This window comes from Aedes aegypti, chromosome 1 (assembly GCF_002204515.2).
Source record: "Aedes aegypti strain LVP_AGWG chromosome 1, AaegL5.0 Primary Assembly, whole genome shotgun sequence".
NCBI classification, from domain to species: Eukaryota; Metazoa; Arthropoda; class Insecta; order Diptera; family Culicidae; genus Aedes; species Aedes aegypti.
In genome coordinates this window covers 124,834,894-124,844,502 of record NC_035107.1, presented here as the reverse complement: position 1 = coordinate 124,844,502, position 9,609 = coordinate 124,834,894, and positions in this window count along the sequence as shown.

The window sequence follows — 9,609 nt, the reverse complement described above, 5'->3', positions numbered from 1 at the left end:
AAAATCAAAATAATTGACGATTTGAAGTATAATAGTCCCTCATTTGTCATGCACAGAAAAAAATTTGAATTACATCATTAATGTTAGCTGTACATAACAATGAAGTTGACTATTGATTTTTCTGTATCCACTTACCCCACGGTACCTTATATGAAGAATGGAGAATTCTTATTTGCCCCAAACCATGTTAAGTAGCGATAGGCAATGACTTTTTTTGAATATCTTTTCATGTACTGAAATTTAGGTGACCATTATCACTAAAAACCTTTTGGTCTATTTTTATCCGAATGTTTGTAACCGTTTGGTTACAAATTGTTGGTTTTTGTTTTACATTTATTTGTTCGTTGCGGAGCCCCCACGTTTCTCGTGTAATAACAGCAGAAAATATCACAGTAGCGTTAGGGTTTGTGCCGCTGTTAATAAACAGGCTACCAATTATTCAACATGGTAGATCCTAGAGAAATGTCAATAAGCCGGAATGTGGGAAAATTGAGAAAGAACGGCCATTGCTAATGAACTGCCTCTTTCTAATAGGCGTCCGTGTGCTGAAGAGGTGGTGTTAAAGTGCAGTGCTTTTAATACGAAGAAACCCCTCTCCCTCCCCCTTAGCCTTAGCAGGAGCTAAGTGGGAGCAAAGGAAAAATTTAAGCTCAGGTAAAATATATATCCTGTTCAAGAGACGCCTCTGAACCCATCCGTACATTCGCGCGCTTAGCCATTCCGGCGAGAGTTCCGGCCGCACAGCACGATTAGTGTCGCTGTGTCAGCCATTCGTCCACCCAACATCAGAAGGCAGTGATATGTACCGGTACAACAACTAGATTAGACAACACCTAACAAATTTACACTTAATTGAAAATCACAGAACAACACGCACACTTCACAATTAGGAAATTTTAATAAATGCATAAGGAAAGTGATAGCTTCCCGTGTTTGTTTTGTGTATCGCGAAAAGCCCTTGATTACCCAGTAGCTAGCCGACCCTGGAATTGCCGGAGTCTCTTGTGTCCTGAGTTGGCCTGGCACTGTAGCATTTTATCGCTTAGTTTCATGTTGTTCCCTTGAATATCTATTCCCCAAACGCTAGTTACCAGAATGGCACTTTTCCCCGCAATCCATTCTCCCGATTGACTCAAAATTGTATTAGATACAACCACCCCTTTCTACCCCCCTTGTACGACCACGTTGTTTGGCCCTAAAATAAATGCAGTTCAAAATGAATAAGAATCTTCAGAGACAGAGTGGTGAACTAGAAAGAACGATAAAAAAAACTGAGTTCGGAGAAACTTTATAGAACCGCTGATCAAAAAAGAAGGGTGCATATCACATGAACCGTTCATCATCCTGAAATATACAATAAGTTATAACAAGGTAACACTGCTCAAAATATTGTTTCACCACCTCACCAGCAAAAATCTCGCAAGAGATGGTAAATAACATTGTTATATTGTCTTCGCTCTGTGCACTAGAAGAAAGTGTTAAATGAGAAGAATGAGATTGTTAACGTACTATTGGTTCAGTGCTCTTGAAGATGTGAAAAGTGGCACAAGTCGAATATTGTGACGGCCATCTTTGGATTCCGAGATATTTCACCATGCGTTGATTGACAAAAATCGACAAGAAAAATAATTCTGGGAAACGGTACTTTCTGGCGAATGTTACATTCTGGCAAATGGTTTTCTGGTTAATGGTACATTCTGGCGAATGGTTTTCCGGCAGATGTAATTCTGGCGAACGGTTTTCTGGCAAATATCGCACAATCGTGTAAACTACATTTCCGGCCCGCAACTATAAAAATTTTGAGTTTAACATAAACCAAATAGTAGTTTACGGAACAAGCAGCCCTGTCGTCCTGCTTAGTCGCGCTTAGTCGACGACTAAGAAGCTTTTCTCAGATTTTTTTTTTCTTAACGCCCTTTGGTACATCAGTTGAAAATTCAAGCTGTATCATCGACCTGAATCAATTTAACTTTGTTGCATGTAGATCAGGTGCAACTTAACGCTCTGTGTAACATTAACAAAAATTGCCAAGCTATATCAACGCCTTGGAGTAATTTGACCTTGTCTCAATTGAATCAGTTGCATTTAGTGCCCTGTAGGAAATCATTTAATAGCTACAAGCTATATCAACGCCCTGGAGTATTTTGACTTTGCTCTATGTAGATCAGGTGCAACTTAACGCCCTGTATGACATCAATCGATCAAGCTGTATCAACGCCCTGGAATAGTTTAACGTTGTTCCACAGAGGTCCTTGCAAGATCGGGAGCATGCCCTGTAGAAAATCAATCGAAATTTCTTATCTGTACCAACGCCCTGTAGCTATTTGACCTTATTATGTATATCAGGTGCATCTTGACGCTCTGTAGGACATCAATCAAATTTTCAAATTGATTCAACGCCCTAGACTAATTTGAATATATTCCACACATATCTTTGTGAGATCTGGAGCATCTTTACGTTCTGTAGAAAATTCATCAAAATTTCCGAGCTGTATATACGCCCTGGTTTATTTTGACTTTGCCCTATGTATCATCTCAACGCTCTGTAGGACATCAATTGAAAATTCCAAGTTTTATCAACGCCGTGCAATAATTTGATATTGTTTCACTTAGATCAGATGCATCTTAACTCCCTATGTGACCAGTGTTGTTCAGACTCATTTCCCCGAAAATAACATTTTCCGAACTATGAAGCCATGAATTACTACAACTATGCTCTATCCTCCAAAGATAGAAAAGCAGATGGTTAAGCTTGAGTACTGCACACAAAATCGATCAATTTTGATCCCAGAGAGCCACAATTCAAGTTTCGGTGAAATGAAATGAGTGAGTGAGTGAGTGCGAATCATTTCACCGAAACTTGAATTGCGGCCCACCGAGATCGAAACTGTCGGATCCCATGTGCAACACTCAAGCCCAACCACCTCCCCCTCCATCTCAGGAATACAACGCACAGTTATAACAGTTCATGGCTTCACAATTCGAATTTCGGGGAAATGAGTCTAATCAACACTGTATGTGACACAATTCGATCCATCTGTGTCGACGCCCTGGAGTAGCTTGACTTTATTCCACATAGATCTTTGTGAGATCTGGAACATCTCAACGCCCTGTAGAAAATCAATCGAAATTGTCATGCTGTGTTAACGTCGTGGAGTAATTTGACCTTATTCCATGTAGATCAAGTGCAACTTGACGCTCTGTAGGATATCAATTGTAAATTCTTAGCCAAAACCCTGGAAAAATTTGGCTTTATTCCACACAGATCTTTGCGAGATCTAGAGCATCTGAACGCTCTGTAGAAAATCAATCGAAACCTACGTGCTTCAGGGCGTTGATACACCTTGGAGTAATTTGAGCGTATTCCATGTATATCAGATACAACTTAACGCCCAATAGTACATTAATTATAAACTCTCAGCTGGATCAACGCCCTGGATTAATATGACCTTTTTCCATGTTGATCAAGTGCATGTGACCGCCCTTTAGGACTAAATTTGATAATTCTAAGCTTTATCAACGCCCTGGAGTAAGAGTCCACAAAGATCTTGGCGAGATCTGAAGCATATTTACGCCCTATAGCAAATCATTCGAATTTCTCTTGCTACAATACGGTTATTTGACTTTATCCTATGTAGATCATGCGCACCTCATAGCCCTGTATTTATAACATCAATCGAGATTGTCAAGCTATATCAACGCTGTGGAATAATTTGATTTTACCTCAAGTAGATGAACTGTATTTTAACGCCCTGTAGGACATTACTTAATAAATTCGTTGCTGTATCAACGCCCTGGAGTAATTTGTCCTTATCTTTTGTCGATTAGGCGCATCTTAACGCACCGTAGAACGTCAATTGTAAATTACAGGATGTATCAACACCCAGGAGAATTTTAACAGTATTCCAAATAGATCAGGTATATTTGAGCGTCCTGTACCAAATTAAAATTATTCCTACATCAATCAAAACTGGTAAGCTATATCAACCCCTTTGTAAAATCAATCGAATTTTCCATGCTGCTTCAACACACTGAAATTACTTGACCTTGTGTTATATGGATCAGCTGCATCTTAACGCCCTGATTAAGATGAATTGCTAATTCTAAGCGGTACCTACGGCAAATTTGAGCTTATCCTATGTAGATAAAGTACGCCTTAACGCCCTAAATCAATTAAAAATTCCAAGCTGTATCGACACCCTGGAGTAATTTGACCTTATTTCAAGAAAATTAGGTGCATCATAACGCCCTGAAGGACATCAATTGTAAAATACAAGTTTCTAAAACGAATTAGAGTAATCTGACACCCGAGCAACGCACATGTTAGAATTGAGTTTTATCAACATATATATGACTAGTTTTGGTCATATATCAGTTGATAATACTCAATTATAACATGTGTGTTTCTGGGGCATTGCCTTATGTAGATCATTTCGATCTTAACACTCTGTATCATTTGAAAATTTCAAGCTGTATCAAAGCCTTGGAGTAATGTGAACTTATCCTACATAGATCAGCTGCATATTAACGCCCTTAAAGGCATCAATCAAACTTGTTAAGCTTCATTAACGTCATGGAGTTTGTCCATGTCTCATTAAGGTCAGACCTGTAGGACATAAGCTGAAAGTTCCAAGCAGTTTTAACGTTCTGGAGTGATTTGACTTTATTATATGTAGATCGATTACATCTCATCGTCCTGTGGGGCATTAATTAAAAATTTCAAACTTTATCAACGCTCTGAAGTTTATTGACCTAATTCCACGTAGATCATATGCATATCAACGCCCTGTATGGTATTAATCAAAATTGTCAGGCTGTATTAACGTAATTTGATAATTTGTAATTTGATATTATCTCAGATGGCTCATCTGAATTCTCTGTAGAACAATAATTTAAAATTCAAAGCTTTATCAACGCCTTGCAGAAACCTTGATCCACATAGATCAGGTACTTATTTACGCTCTGTAGGACACCAATCGAAATTGTCAAGCTATATGAACACCCTGAAGTAATCAGGAGCTAATTAACGCCATGTAGAAAATCAATTGAAATTTCCGAGTTGTACGACCCCTTGTCACCACTGAATTCTGAAATTCTGATATCCTTTTGGCATATAAATCACTTTTCCGTGTGAAAACAAAAATTATGTTGAATTCAGCATGAAACAATATCGATCGAATCATCTCAAGTAACCTTTGAAGATACATAAGATACCGTAAATCACTGTGTCACTCGATTTTATTTCTTCCTAATGGAGCACAAATAGCAATGTAACCAGCAGTGAATGAACGTTGTTTGTCGTAAGTATGTCCAAATTGTGTGTTGTGAAGTTTTTTGCGTTCAAAAATGTTAATTTCTATGAAAATAATGTAAAATTTCAAAATCTTGTACGGTGCAGTGTTGACAAACATCAATAAACTTTTAGTTCTAGACAAGGATTTGGACATGGTATAATCCTGAAGGTTTGTGAGGATACTTAAGATAAATCCCCAAACTAGATTTCCTAACCAATACTCGTACCAATTCGTTGATTTGGTTGAAATATTTGAATTTCTGTTATATATCAGGAAATTCCTGAGGAAATTAGATACATTTAGGCGTTTTCTGCGTTATTCTTGAAATTTAAACATGCATTATTTTTATAAATATTGTTTTGTTAAGAATTTGGCAAGCATATTCGGATTCAGAGAGCTCAAATTAATTATGTAAAGTTGTTTTGAAAATTATCAATAATAGCATTGATAAGTGATCAATTTCACCCCGAAATGAGATCACCCGATTTTTTATTTTAGACATATTTTTTAGCACTAAAATTACATTTGTTAGAAAATTTTGGTACTTGAGTCAATGAGGCTCACCTTCGTACTTGTTTTCCTGCATTCAATTGTTCGGCATTGTCAACATTATAGAAATCAGACAAGAAAAACCGTGAAAAGTGATCAATTTCACCCGAAATTACGGTACATTAATCCGGGGTAACATTGATCATTTTTCTGAATGTTTTTCCAATATTTCGTTTGGAAATGCAAATGTTGCAGGTTTCATATTTTTAAAACAAGTACTGCCAACCATAGCTCGAGACTATATACTGTATTTTGTTTATTGAAAGATTTAAGCATTTTAAAAAAATGTTTAAGGCGATTATTTGATTTAGTTGATATGGGGTAACATTGATCACCTATACAAACAACGTTCTGTAATACTGAAAATGTCGTTACTTACTTAAATCATGGCCTCTGAAGCCGAATATGAAGGTCAATCGCTTACAAGTCATTTACTTTTTGAGTTATTTTAAAATTAAAAACATCTAGAACCACGGAATACGCCTAAAGGTAGGCAATTTCCTAAGGGAATTTTACATTCTTAACAGTAATTCGGTAATGTTGCTTAATTGAACATACTTATAAAAGTTTTGACCACGGAATCGTTTTCGGCGATGTCATTTTTAGTAAGAATCACATTTTCCTTGCTTATATCGTTTGCAGAAATTCTGTGAGACATGAATCTTCGGTAGTGTCATCCTAACCAATTAAAATCATTATTTCGAAAAGTTGACAAATTTACGCATAAGGTAAACGCAATATTCACTAAAATATTAACATTAATTAGCTCATGAATATAAAAAAGAGAAGCACCATTCATGATTTGGAAATGTTTCATCAATAAATAATAATACGAACTTTTAATGAGGTGAGTCATTCCGATCAATGTTACCCCGCTGATCAATGATACCCCGGATTACGGTACATGGAATTTTGGGAAAAAAAGAAAAAAATAATTTCATATGTTATAAAGACAATCATTTCGTATTCTTGTTCATTTTGGACCAATAGTCACTATCACATAAAAAGATAGTGACGAAAATTCACTATCAAGTACACATCAAAAACGGTATTTGCTGCAATGCGTTTAAAAAACCTGCTGTACTGAATAATTAACAATTATAAAATCCACTAATAGATCCAACGCCAAACTACTATAATAAACAATAGCGTGATATTTTGAAATCCAGATTAATTGTCAATTTTTTTGCACTTTGGTACCACTTCAAGAGCGGCATTTTTTTTTAAATTAGGCGATATACTTGGCTGAAGTTCGAATCTTTTGTTTAATCCAAAAATAAGGTTCAAACTTTCTAGATGTCCTGCTTTAAGAAACCTTGAGCATGTGTTCGTGAACTTAAATTTTTGATTCTATTTTTTATATAAAATAATATAAGGGAATCTTTTTTTTTCAGTAGTCTAAGCCGATGCCACGATTAATTTATAATTTTCTTGAAAACTTTTTAGAAACTTTTTTACAATACTTAAAAAATATCACATGTAACTGTGACTATTGTCGGCATCCTCTTTTTTTTCGGCAGCCTTTCCCATAAGAACTGCAGGCAAATCTCTTCGACATTTCCACATAAGCCGCATTTTGAGGCGTATTTATTTCAATCAATGACATCCTGGCGAAATTGTTTGTTCGGAAATCTCGTCAGGGGGAAGCAGGCTTATTAGTGGATCCTTCTTACGCTAGCTAGCAGTTTGAAGAGAAGCTCATCTTTTGTTACATTTCAGGTATATTTTCACGTGTCTTTCTCTTCATATATCCTAAAACACAGATCAAACTGAGAAAAAATGTAGCTTTCATATGCAATAATTTTGGTCATTTTAAGTTCGGTCATCTTGAATTTTATCAGAAAAAAAATGTTTCACCGTTAGTGCACCATTCGTTTTTAATTTTGTGGTCACCATCAAAAAGCTAACTAAGGGGTCACCCAAAAATGACATTCATCATTTGAGGGAGGGGGTTGTTCTACGAAAGTGTAACAGTGCATGTATTAGGTTTTTGGGGGGGGGGGTGTCTAGAAATCTCTAAAAATAATGGACGTCATATTTGAAACTTCCCTAAGAAAAAACTGAGTTAGAACAGCCTGCAGAAATTAGGTGAGCAATGGTATTAGCCGTTTAAAACGAACGATTTTCTAAATTTAGTAAAACATCATATTTCGTACAACAAAGTAATAAGTATTCAATCGCTGATTATTTCCTCGAGAAAACTGTAAAATGGGATTAAATTTTGGCTTAAAAATCTGGTGGCCATATTGTATTATGAAGCCACATTGATTTTAAGCAAAAGTATGAGTTTGTTAGTATGATGATACTTATCATGTTGAAATATGAAATAAAAATTGAGTTGCAGCAAATACTTTGCATTTTGAGAATCTGTGTGAGTTTTGATCATTTGTCCATGGTTTTGAAGATATTCCGATGTACCGTAAAACGGGGTAACTTTGATAGTTTTTTCGAAGAAAACTTGAATATTTATGCATGCTGTTTCAAAGAATTATAATTTATATTTTTAAAACAAGTACTGGCATCCTAGCTATCGATTGCATATATATAATTTTTCATATGATCGAAAGTAGGTTTTCCTTCCTGGGGTAACTTTGATAATGGAGTATGAATCGAAAAAAATGGATTAATAATGTGCATTTGTAGGGTATTGCATACCTCTAGGCGTTTAACGTTATATGGAAAATTCTGACTTTAGATTACAAAAATGGTCCCAGTTTGTGAAAATGCTTTTCGCTAAAAGATTTGAGACCAAGCTCTATGATAACTAGGCTATCAAAAATAAGTGGCCAACTATTCAAAACTACTTCAAATAGTGATCGTAGAACAGATTGTTTGTTAGCGTTTCGAAAATGCGAAAATTGTATCAATTTCTAATATTCGTATAAAAAGCTTAAAATGTTCTTGATTCAAATGAAAACCGCTCTTACATAAAGTGTCATACCAATATTCTTTAGTTTTGCATTCGTTTTGCTTAACTGATTAACAGAAATTATGATACTTCGTTTAGTATGTAATGGGTTACGCACTATCAAAGATACCCCGTTTTACGGTACCTAGAAGGCTCGACATTATACTTTTTTTTAATTTATAGGTGTTTCTCCGTTTCACATTTTAATTGGAATCAGCATTAAACATAAACTCAACACGTGCAAATGCATTTTAGTTCTCATGTGTATGGAATATATGTTAGTTTGATACAATTTTCTTGTGAGACTCCCTCATTAACGCCTGGGGGTACAACCCCCCTCTGGGCTATAGTAACGCCCTCATTCAAAAGGGGTGACTAAGAAGCTCAAATTTTACGACGACAGGGCTGGGAACAAGTTGCAGAATGATGGTTTCTACATCACGAGTCGTAAATTTATCTTACGAGGCTTGCCGACTAGGATAATTACGACGAGTGCTCTAAAAATCGAGTTCTGCAACGAGTTACTTACAAATTTTTTTGAAATTTCGTAGGAGACCACTTGAGGGTATCAGCAATTGTATCGGAATGCATACACCATTATTTTACAATTTCGGAGAAATCGTTGTGTTATGATTCATTACGCAACTCGAAACAGTTGCGTAATGAGAAAGCGTTGCGTTATGAATCATTACAGCAATGGTTTTAGTTAGGTAATGACCTAAGAGAGACTCGCGAAAAGGAAAAATATCAACGTCATATGCAGCCCAGATTCCGCTGTCACGAAATGTCAAATGCAGCCCGTCGTTTTTAAGTTTGAAAAAGTGAAAAGTATTGTATTCAAAATAAACTGTTATTCAA